The following is a 12,089-nucleotide window of genomic DNA, read 5'->3' as shown; positions in this document are numbered from 1 at the left end:
TAACATAATGATCCTAAGTTGCTCACCTATCACTGTAATTGCAGTGATTTCATTTTTCTTTGCAGATGAAGAAAGTTTTATTTTGTACACACCACATTTCCTTTATCCACTGATATCAGACTGCCTCTATTTCCTAGCTATTGTCAGAAGCCATGGATATAAACATGTAAATGAATATCTCTACCATCCACGCACATTCTTTGAGCAGCATCTAGAACCATGCTAGCATTCTAGCAGGGCTGGAATCATACGGTAATTTTGTTTATAGCATCCCCAGAGGCCTCCAGACTGGTTTTCCACAGTGTCCACACAGTTAACATTGTCACCAGTAGTGAACAGAGATCCTCCCTGCTCACTTCTCCTCCAGCATTTGTTGTCCTTTCTTTTTTTTGGTCTGAGTCCCCCTGAAGTGAGATAGAGATTCAAGGGTGTCAAAAATGATACAACGGGAAACGACAGCACCATCCACACCACCAGGGAAGATGCGGTACCCACATGTAGAAGGAAACTGTGACCAAAGTGAAGAAATAGCCCAGGAAGTAAGAGGAAAGTCATTGCAACTACCCACAAAGCATCAGGTTGAAATCTGGAATCTATACAGAACTGCAATGATTAATTGCCAAAAAAGCTTCCAATCCCAAGTAGGTTGAGGAAGTGAGCAGATGTTTTTCAAAAGAAGAAATACTAATGACCAATGAATGCTTGTAAACAAGTGTTCAACCTCCCCAGCGTTAGGGGAATAAAAAATTAAATATAGATGTTTCTTTTCTAAGGTGATGACTGACTCTCTAGCTGCTGAGTCTCCTTGCTGCAAGACTTACAGAAGAGCTTGCCTGGCAGATCATGTATGTGACACGTCCTGCTGTTTCCCAATAAGCAAAACAAGAGAAATAAATGCTTTTTACCTGGGCTTTGGCGATCCAAAGAAACTCCATGGACCTTTCTTCATAAAGAAACTAATGAAAATCGTTCACAGGTGTGATTGACATGAAGGTCATTGCTCTGTAATGCATTTGTAAGCGTGAGCATCTTGCATACTCTTCTGATAACGCGCTCTGTCTTTGGGGATACCAATGAGCACCAAACTGCTCTTAAAGATGTCTTAATAGGGAGAGAGCAAAATCCCAGGAAAATAACCTGTATCCACAGATGATACCATAGGCTTCTGTAATGCACATTGAAAGAAGGTTAAACCATTAAGGTTTCAAGCCTTCCTACCTGCTTAAGTGTTCTTCCTACACCCTCGCCCTTCAAGGCTGGAGGCAGATTTTAAGATCACTTCTCAGCTGCGGGTGAAGCCAGAGCTCCCTGAAGAGGTCCGCAGAGGCGGCTCTGGATCTAAGGCACCTCACAGGCGTCTTTCTCCTTCCCAGGCCTGCAGGTCTAGCTTGGGTAACTTGTGTCATGAAAACAGTCCTCTCCTCCAACAACGCCAGTGGTACCAGACGTTCTTCTTCAACAGCTACCATGTTTTATTCTTTCTAAAAAATGTTTCTGAAATTTTCTGAAATTCAAATTCTGTCAAGTATCCTGATGTAAAAGCAGTCAACCTAGCGAGCTTTAGAACCTAAAAGGAACATTTCCCTAGGTGGCTTCTGAAGACTTTTTTTTTTTTTTCATAGCTGTGTTCTTGGTAAGCAAGAATGGTGGTTTCTGTAGCGCCGGGGGGGGGGGGGGGGGGGGGGGGTCCACGGGTTTATCTAGTTAATAATCCAAGCTTAAGAAAGGAACAGATATTAAATCTTCCTTCCATTTATTATGTAAGAAAGTCCCCAGACTCTGCTGACATTTTAGATGAACAAAATGGAAGAGAATCAGAGGTGAAAAGCCTGCTGGGTAATTCTACATCCAGGCATTCAGGGGCAAGCATGAGCCCTAATTTTACATTATAGTTTTGTTTCCTTTAAAAAGCAAAATACCAGACATAAAGAACGGGAATAAATCAAGGGGAGAGGTTAAGTTTCATCATTATGTAGGAACGATGCTGGTGTTTTATTGTGTTTACCAACCAAACAGCAACATCCGTCTATCGCTTAATATTATTCTTGCCAAATTGTGTGGAACCTAATTGCAGCTGTAGGTAGGCCGCCTACCTCTTTTCGTGGCACTAATGAATAATACTTAGATGGTTGAGCAGCTCCCATCATTTTGCTGTTTTTAATTTCCTAGCCTACTTTTCCTCTAGTATTGCAACTAGAACATGTTGTCTAATCGGGTCTTTATGACCCGGTCCACCTTTGCTTTGTGCATGCTATGGATGGAGAGAGCACGTTATATTGTGTGCACAGATGCTCTGTCATGGGAGGAGCAGAGCCTGGTTATGCCCGATAGTTGGCCCTAGATATGGGCTCTTCAGCAGCTGTAATCGAAGGTGTGACCACCCTCTGGCTCTAAGGACATACAAACAATTTCTAATTGGTCCTTTATCTTCATGATTCATTCAATACAATATAGAGCCATTTTACTGCAGTTGGTAATGCTCAGAAAGGACTGACTGTTACATGGATGCTGTGGATCTTATGTTTGCCTGAGACTGGGCATTCAAAGCCACACCTGGAAGGAAGCTAGAGCTAAGATCTCTGTGCCAAAACAAATAAATACAGGGAGCTCCTGAAAAGTAGAGTAGAAGGGGTGGGTATTTAAATAGCTGTCTAGACAAACAGAAGCCAGTGGTAATAAATCTATAATGAACAGCTTTTAAGAATTACAACTGCGTTTTGCATAATAGATATGAGCAAAAGCTGTTTTCCTAAATTGACAGGAAGAATTCTGCTAAGCCACACTAGGAAGAATGGCTATTGAGAATGAAACCAGTAAGAAAATCTCCCTGAGTGTGCAGCGTTCTGTGTCAGAAATGTAAGGAGCTAGAGACAGTTGCTCTGAGTATTCTACTCAAAGGCAAGGGGGAAATGGATTTCTGTTTTATTAATGGTATGCTTTTTAAATTAATGTGCCCACTAATGAAGCACCTTTCAATCTGAAAGCACTTTCTTCCCTGTTATCATTTAGTCCTTTGAATACAGAAATCAACATTTGTTTTAAAATATCACTGTAGGTGAAAAAATGAGTGTTTCAGTAGTTTATATATGATTTGAGCATGCACTCTGTACTTTCAGTTAGACTCCTCTACGGTATGCGTAGGAAACCCTACTGAGAACTCCCTTCCAGAACTCTTAAGCCATTATGAAAGTCTGCTTTTGCTGCTTATCTGTCTGGGTAATATATTCCACTTCAGGTCATTAAAGTTATAGCAAATACCATCTACCATTTGCACTGCTGGAGGAAGAGATGACAAGGAAGAGACGTTCATGCATCTCTCACTGATGAAGGCTCATAATTAGTAAGGCCCATCTAGGAAGGAAGTTGCACTTCCATATACACTTCTTCAATTTTGATGAAATTTTTCTTTAGGTTTTATTTATGTTTTATGTATGTGCATACAGTTTCCTTTGGTGGATGTAAGAGGGCACAGATCACCTGGAGCTAGAGTTACAGGTGGTTGTGGGCCACCTCAAGTGGATGCTGGGACCTGAACTTGGGTCCTCTGGAAAAGCGGGAAGTGTTCTTAGCTACTAAGTCATTCCTAATTTTGAGTAAAATTATGCTAAAGGAAAAACATTAATACATTGGAAATGCATAAAGCTTAACAAGATATCAGAAAACAGTCCAGTTTAAACCATACCTTCAGGCTTTCATTGATGAACCTTCAAATTTACAAGAAATGCCTGGAGGAATTTCATTGCTCTTAAATATCCTGTGATTATTTAGGGGCATGTTCATTATTGTTCATTCTCTGGAGTCAGTCTGGAGTCTCAGAAACCTCTGATGTTTGAGAGCAGCCCTCCTCTACAGATGCCCCTCATGATGGATGAATTCATCACCAGAGCTCTTCAGTGTGACAGCAGGTACACATAGTTACTGATCAATTGGGACATGTCTGGAAGTGCCTAGAATGTGAATTTTAGTTATATTGATTATAATTAGTATAAATATAAATGCTGGGCTGGAAAGATGGCTCACTGGTTAAGAACACTGGCTGTTCTTGCAGAAAACATGGGTTTGATTCCCATCATCCTCATGGAAGCTCCCGACCCTCTGTAACCCCATTCCAAAGTTACTCTTTTCTGGCCTTCATGGGCCCCAAGGACACACATGGTATACAGATATTCATGCACACAAAACACCCTACACATAAAATATTTTTTAAAAATTTAAAAATGGACATAAAAATTAAGCATCTTAAATGTATAGTGGGTACAGTATTAAACAGTGCAGATTTAAGCTGCTTATAGACCCCTGTCAGGGTAGAGTACTTTACATGATTTACTTCCAGCTGGTAATTAGGAATTACTTTGCTTTGATGCTTTAAGACTTGGAACCAAGTGCAACAGCCATCCTCAAATTTTAACTTCACTCAAAAGGTTGTTAACTGACTTAGTCAATTGGTCCCTATTATCTTGTACTTGAAATAATCCACGAAAACAACATACCATACTCAGTATGTTAGCTGGGGTCTGAATAGTTCCTGACAATACCATCTGTTAAGTGATTTTATTTGTGCATGCATCAGACACAGACCTAGACATGACAGCTTCATAGCTGGACTTGGCAGTTAGAGAAAGCAAAGCCAACCATGGCCGTGCCAGAGGCTGCTGCCAGCACAGCATTCTGAGATATTATAGAAAATGTACTTCACATGTTAAAAGATAAGTGATATAAAATAAAAGTATAGAATGGTTAATACATAAACTGGTAACATACTTATCACCATAGTCAAGTGTTCCACACTGTAAGACATTGTATGTTTTACACTCTTCTTACATACCAGCAGCTTAGTGGGCTTGCTCATACCAGCACCATCACTAACACAGATATGACTGATACATAGAGTGCTGTATTATGCTGTATGATGGCTATATACCAGCTTTGATGTCACAATATGACAGCCACTTCTAGCTGATTATTATCTTCTGGGACCCACCATTGTTGCACATTCCATCGCTGACCAATAGGTCATTATATGGCTACACAGATGAAGAGATGTTTTGCAAACCACTAGCTCACAGACTACAAAACTGAGCATTTCGTAATCTTCACTGGACATCAGAGACTCAGAGAAACTGATGCCTGAGGTCTAGTTCAAATTGGGACCTAAGTAACAGGATTCTTATGGGTGTAAATCTGGTTCATACTGAGTCTTGAGCTGGAGAAGATTAAAGTCCTAGTCAGAATGGGGCTAGAAAGGCAGAGCAAACCTCTCCTATTCATGAAGCTTTTGTAATTCTAATCAAGCCTTTCAGGGGTTTGATAAATGAGACTCGGGTGCTTATCATCTGGTAACAGCTTCACGGGCAGATGGAATGACATGTCCCCAACATGTGGACAACCCATAACCAAGTCCACACAATGTTTGCCATTACACCTGGCATTATGGCATTCCACAGTTTCTTGCCCCTATACACACATACACACACTCCTCCCTGTCATGTGCAATGATTAATATTAAAGCTGAAATGTCCTATTTATTTATTATTTTATTTAATTATTTTTATTAGTTTAAAATTTTTATTTATTGTACATCCCAATCACAGTTTCCCCTCCCTCCTCTCCTCCTATTCCTTCCCCTCCACCTCCCCTCTACCCTGACCCCCATCTACTCCTCCTCTTTCTCTGTTCAGAACGGAGCAGGCTTCCCATGGTCATATCAAGTTGAGGCAGGACCAAGCTCCTCCCTCTGCATCAAGACTGGGCATAAAATGTTCTATTTAAACCAGTGAAATTTCTGTTAAACCAATTAAATTTCACCAGCACTTTTCTGTTATTCACTTTCTTTTTCAATTTTTTAATTATTTGAAGTTAAAATTGAAGTACATAATTCACACCTTCCTTTCCCTGACTCCATCTCCTAACATTAACTTCCCTGCTTGCTCACTTTTGAAATCATGGCCCTCTTTTTCTTAATTGTTACTGCTATGTAACACACACATATTAATTTGTAAAAACTCCAGTGTGTGCGTTTGTGTGTGTGTGTGTGTGTGTGTGTGTGTGTGTGTCACATATGAAAGAAGAATTTATAATCCTTGTTAACTCTTTTTGAAGAATTTATATGATCCTTTGTTAACTCCTTTTTTGTTTTTGTTTTTTGTTTGTTTTTTTGTTACTGCTACAAAATACCAGACAGAAACAGCTTAATGGAGGTAGCTTCTATGTAAGCTCATGGTGAGGAGGTCATGGAAGAGTTCCTAGAGGGGATGATGGATACAAGTGGCACTGAGGTCCTCCTGGCATCAGAAGAGAGTACAACCTTCAAGCTCACCCTCAGGAGCCCACTTCCTCCAGGTGGGCACAAGTCCTACAGGTCCCCCAATCTTCCCAAACAGTACCACCCACTAGAGGCCCACTGTTCAAACATTTCATACTTGAACTATCACATGGTCATAGAAAAAAGTTTGCAATTTGAGAAGATGAATAGCTTAGAATTGCTGACAGAAGGTAACATGGTTGAGCTGGGTCAGTGTCTCCTGGTTGCTGATCATGGGAAAATAGAGTCACAGAACATATTCTGCTTCTTTATAAACTGGAATAGTGGCACAGCCATATCTGATGGGAACAGCAAAAGTCATAGAGTCCCACAGCTGCATGACAAAGATCCAGCAAAGCTGAGATACATGAGGACTTTTGGTTTTAATTTCTACATGTTGCACGCTTGGGGCTTCTAATTGTACAACTTGGCAATATTGGATTGGTGGGAAATTTCTTATGAATCATTTATGCTTTCTTTGAGGAATGCTGCTTCTAAGCTTCCCCAGAAAAGTCCTGAGCATGCTATCCCTCCCAGTTTTAGAGAGCTATCCTAATCTTGAACTTCTGTATGCATTGGGGTTGTGACACACATAAAGATGTCAGAGATCTCTTTATGAGGCTTTGAGATATTATTGAAACATCTGTTCCTGTTCTTACTCAGGAACAAGATAATTACAACAAAATAAAAGTCTCTTCCTTCTGTATTTTCAGGCAATTACATGGTATATACAAAAACAAGTTAGATTAGCGAGAGTTACTCTGACCTATGCAGGGACTTAAATTGATTGGCAAAGAATGGTGTGAAAAGATGATAAAAGAATGAGGTGTCAGGACCTCTCTTTCTTAGAAAAGTTAGGTCTTGCAGAGCCACTGTAGTATCATATATCCAAGGAACAAAAGGATGACAGGATTAGACATATAAACAAATTCTATCAAGATATACAATGTAAATATTGTATTGTGCAAGAAATAGAATAAAAACTGTGACATCTTTAGCCTGACCATTGAGAGTTAATAATACACCCACTGCTTGGAATATGATAATCTGCCTACACTAGATTGGATTCTTTATAATGTGCTTGAACATCAAGAGCTGCCTAGAAGTTGTGTAACTATTTTGTCATGGTTTATCAATAATGACTAAAAAATACACAAGAGGAAGTGAAATACATGCCCAAAAACCAAAATGACATGCTTTATGTTTTGGAATGTGAATCTATCCCTGCTTACTGAATTCTATATAAATGAAGAACTCTGACTGCTAATTAGTCAGGCTGTGAGATCTTCTGGCCTGGCTCAACCTCCCTCACTGACTCCTGACCTCCTCTCTGGACCTGGCCATTGCCAGGGCTGGCCCCCAGCAGAGAAGCATTGTTGGAACAGATGAAGAGGGTGAAGAGACCCTGAAATAGAATTTTAATTCTACTTATTTGTCCATTGCTGTTAATTATCCTTTATAGATTTCTCTTGACAGGAATTAAACTTATGTAAACAAAAGAAAGAATTAAAAAAGAAAGAAAGAAAGGAAGGAAGGAAGGAAGGAAGGAAGGAAGGAAGAAAGGAAAGAAGGAAGGAAGGAAGAAAGAAAGAGAGAGAGAGAGAAAGAAAGAGAGAAAGATAGAGACAGAGAGACAGAGAGAGGCAGAGAGAGAACATAGAACAAGACATGTAATGGTCTTCAGGGTCATGGTGATAAGAACCACAGCAGTAAGCTATCCTATTTAGGCACAGTGCAGGAAAATGTATGTGACACATGTTGGGAAAATGATATACGTTTACATGTAATTATAATGTATGGATACTTTGTAGCTAGTTATTAAGAAAAGAAAACATATTCATCTGATTACCAACTGAGTTTTTATGATTTCCTGCATAAAGGTCCAGCCTGAAGCAGCAGTGGCCTTCAGCACTTTGAATTTTCTCAGGCCCAAGTTGATCAATTTATTCTGCCGTAACTATCCCTATCTATCTATCTATCTATCTATCTATCTATCTATCTATCTATCTTTCTTTCTACCTACCTATCATCCATCTATCTATCTATCTATCTATCTATCTATCTAATCCCTCCCTTCATCTTGTCCCATTCCTTTGTTTTTTCTTGAGATATTCCAGGCTAGCCTCAAGCTCATGATATCCTGATCTGAGCCACTGCACCCAGCTTCCTTCTTGGTCTGAAGAAAGTACGGACAAATTCATAGGAAGACCAACTTTCAAACAAGTCAGTTTGCAAAGCAGATGCCTCCATAGGCCTGTGATGCTCTTTCTGCTGTTGTAGCTTTCCTTCAGGACTCCTGGTGCTGATAGCTCCTATAGATTGATGCTTGTGGTGGGTATTTTTCTTACTTTTCTGAACTTTATTTGTTTTATTTTACTTCAGCCTAATTTCTGTTACTATGAGAAATTCCTCTCTCCCAGCTCCATATATCTCTCAAACATGGGAACATGATGTCCTTTAAAATTGTATGGAGCTCATTCTGGAACCGTGGAGTTTTTAGGCTATGTGTACTTTTAGACACTGGGATAAATTTAGCAATTGAGTGAAGTTTGTATTCCAGGCTTACTTACTACATTCCTGGCAGGCATTTATAGAATATCGTGCTTTCACACATAGCTTGTGTGGAAAGCCTGGATCCCTTGACACGATTCTTGCAGTGCTCTCCAACATGGAATTCAGAGTTAGACTCCAGGCTGAATATCATTTTAGCAATGATCAGAATGAGCACCCCAGGAAGGCAAAATGCAAGGTAGAAGCACAATCCACTTGTATTTGGCAAACATTTCTACAATGCCACATTTTCTCAGCAGCAATTGTACAAATAAAAAAATAGGGTAAAGTGCTTGCAATCACAGGTATTTTTATTAAAATAAAAGACCTGTATTAAAAATAATCCAGTATTAGACAGAAGACACAAGAAAGAATTGAAACTAGATGAGATCATCAGGCGCTGAAGGTCATTGTGAGCAGCTTGGGAGAACTAGAGAGTGTGGAACACCAGACAGAGGATGAGATGGAATGTGCCAGTCTGGACTATATGATGGGCCTTAACAGTGGAGGCTGGAAGAAGACAGAAGAGCCTAGAGCGTACAAGCATCCTGGGTCTAGTCAGTCCTGTGCAGAAGTGTCCTTCACACAGTGGAACCTCTGTACAAGGGGGCACCATCACTTCTCTGAAGCACTTGTGGGCTTGAGGACACCTTGAGCAGTTTTGTCTGGCACTGATAGCATGAGAGTCTAAGGTCCCATAACTTTTCTTTCTCAGAAACCTTTAGCAAATGCCAGTGAACCAAATATCAATGAGCCAGCTGAAATCTGCTCAGAGAGCTCTTGAGGCCATGGAGAGAGATTCTGAAACAAAACCATTAGAGTCTCCCACGCTAGAGGAAGGCAGTCTGATATATGAGGAAACCAAGGTCACTTTAATTTTAAGACAGGGGAATGCAGAGGCAGGGGGATGAATAATCTGTTTTCCTAGAGGTGACCGAAGCATGACGCATGCATGTCTAGAAATGTCACTAAGGAATTTGTTAATCTGCACTTGTAGCATGAACTAATAATTTAATAAAATATCAGGGTCAAAGTTCATTCCAACTGATGCATTAGAGACCTCTCTTTTTCTCCTTCCTTCTCACACTGTCCATTTATTTAATGCTTTGAAGTCTCATTTCAGCAATTATTTTTGTTGTTGTTGTTGTTGAAATCTTCATTGTACTTCCATCTAAACTGCAAACTCATTCAAGGCAGGAAAGAAGTTAGAGAATATCTGTTACAAAAATAAACTCAGAGACAGATCTTTCATATTTTTGGACATGATTTTGATTTACAAAAATTTGTCAAAAGAAATTGGTGTGTTTGAGAATCATGCAGAAAAATGAAAATTTAGCCATTTTTTTACTCAATATTGACAAAAATTAGGTAAACAGTGCTTCCCCTGTGTTTCAAGGACTACACTTCAACATCCCAAGCCTCACACAGCCCTGACCCTGTTATTAGTGACTGTTTGTCTTAACCAGACACTCATCACATATCACACCCCTGCCTTCTGCTATCTGAAGTGAAACCTGTTTGTACACACTGCTTTTTTTCTCTTCATAATTTCATGAATGGATTTGTGTTGATTTCAGATCTTGTCAATTCCATAAGACATGGCTTTTCTTCCTTCTTTCCTTCCTTCCTTTTCATTGAGACAGCAGCATCTCATAGCCATAGTTTAATCTGGCTTTGAACCTGGAACTCCTGGTCCTCTTTCCTCCACCTCAAATGTTGTCAGTACAAATAAGAGACTCCATGTCCCTTCTGTTCTTTATTCAATGAGAACTCCATGGCTCCCTGTGGGCAAATCTGAATTGCCATTGGAGCCATTTTTATGTGCAGTAGAGTTTGCATGAATGCCAGCAGGGTGAAGGAAGGACTGTTGATTTCATTTGAGCATGAATACTCTGTAAAAGGAATGATTTGTGACCTCAAAGGAGAGGCCAGTGGGGGTAAGGTGAGATTGCTTTATGTCAGACAAAATGACATAACTGATGAGATGTTTAGTTAAGTATTTTGGAATACTAGTAACAGAAACTGTGGCTAGTGAGATTATAAATAAAGAGATGTTCTGCTCAGGTATATGGGTATGGAAGTGCTGTGTTTCTGTGTCTGAGATGGAGTGACCAAGCAAAACCAACCAACTAAGGCTTCATTGGACCAGAGACCTTTCTTGTTCCAAGCTACTTTTCCTGTACTTACAGACCTTGCTTTGTTTACAGACACAAATTCTTTCCCCTCTAAGAGAACACATTTCATAGCCATGCCATATTCACAGATGAAATGTGAGTAACAAAACATCTGCTTGTTGAAAACAGTATTTATGTGGTGGGGCAATTATCTTCACATCATTTAAAACTCCTGCACTCTTATTTTACCTGTCTCATGATTTTTGTTATTATGCCAAATCTGGAAGTTGTTCTGTTCATTCTCTCTCTCTCTCTCTCTCTCTCTCTCTCTCTCTCTCTCTCTCTCTCTCTCTGTCACACCTTATGTGCATGTAAATAAGAGAGACATGGTTTTATAAAATATTAGAATATTAGTTTATTTGTTAAGCACAAGACTCCAGCACTGTATATTTTGATTGAGATATATTTTTGTCTGATAGATTTCAGTCAAATGCTAAACTTTCAAGGTCAGGAAGACATATTTTCCTGTTTAAACTATAACACTTTTCAAATTAACACAAATGCCTTTCATGTAGCCTAAGACCTACAGCAAACAGCTCCATCTGTGGAACCTTTACAAAGCATGGCCCTCCCCAGAACGTCTTTAATAACAGATCCTGAGTAGGAGGTGTCTTTAGTCTATCTGCTAAGGTGTGGTAGCACTGGAATATAAACCAGATGCCCTTATTTCAGTCTGAGCTCAGACTGTTACACCTGGTCACAGTGATACCTGAGGCCCACACCTTAGAGAAGATTCAGGGACTGAGACATTTGATTTATATTAGTCATTTACCTGCCTCTTGTAGAAACACCTTTAGCAGTCCCATTGTTTACTATATCCTTGCAAGGGTCACTGAAGGCAAAGCAAATAGCCAGGTGGTGCAGCTTCCACACACTCCTGTGGCACTGCTTTCTCCTCAGCTACAAAGGAGCAAGGCTAGAGCTGAAACAGACAGACACCTTGTGTTTCATTGGCTTTAATGTGAAGCAGGGTGACCGGGCATAGGCAACCTTCAGTCTGAAAAGCAAGCTTGTTAGAACACTATTTATGAGCTACAGAAACAATTTCCCTCCCAAAGGAAACA

The sequence above is a fragment of the Onychomys torridus genome, chromosome 6 (assembly GCF_903995425.1).
Source record: "Onychomys torridus chromosome 6, mOncTor1.1, whole genome shotgun sequence".
Lineage (NCBI taxonomy): Eukaryota > Metazoa > Chordata > Mammalia > Rodentia > Cricetidae > Onychomys > Onychomys torridus.
This window is presented reverse-complemented; position numbering follows the sequence as displayed.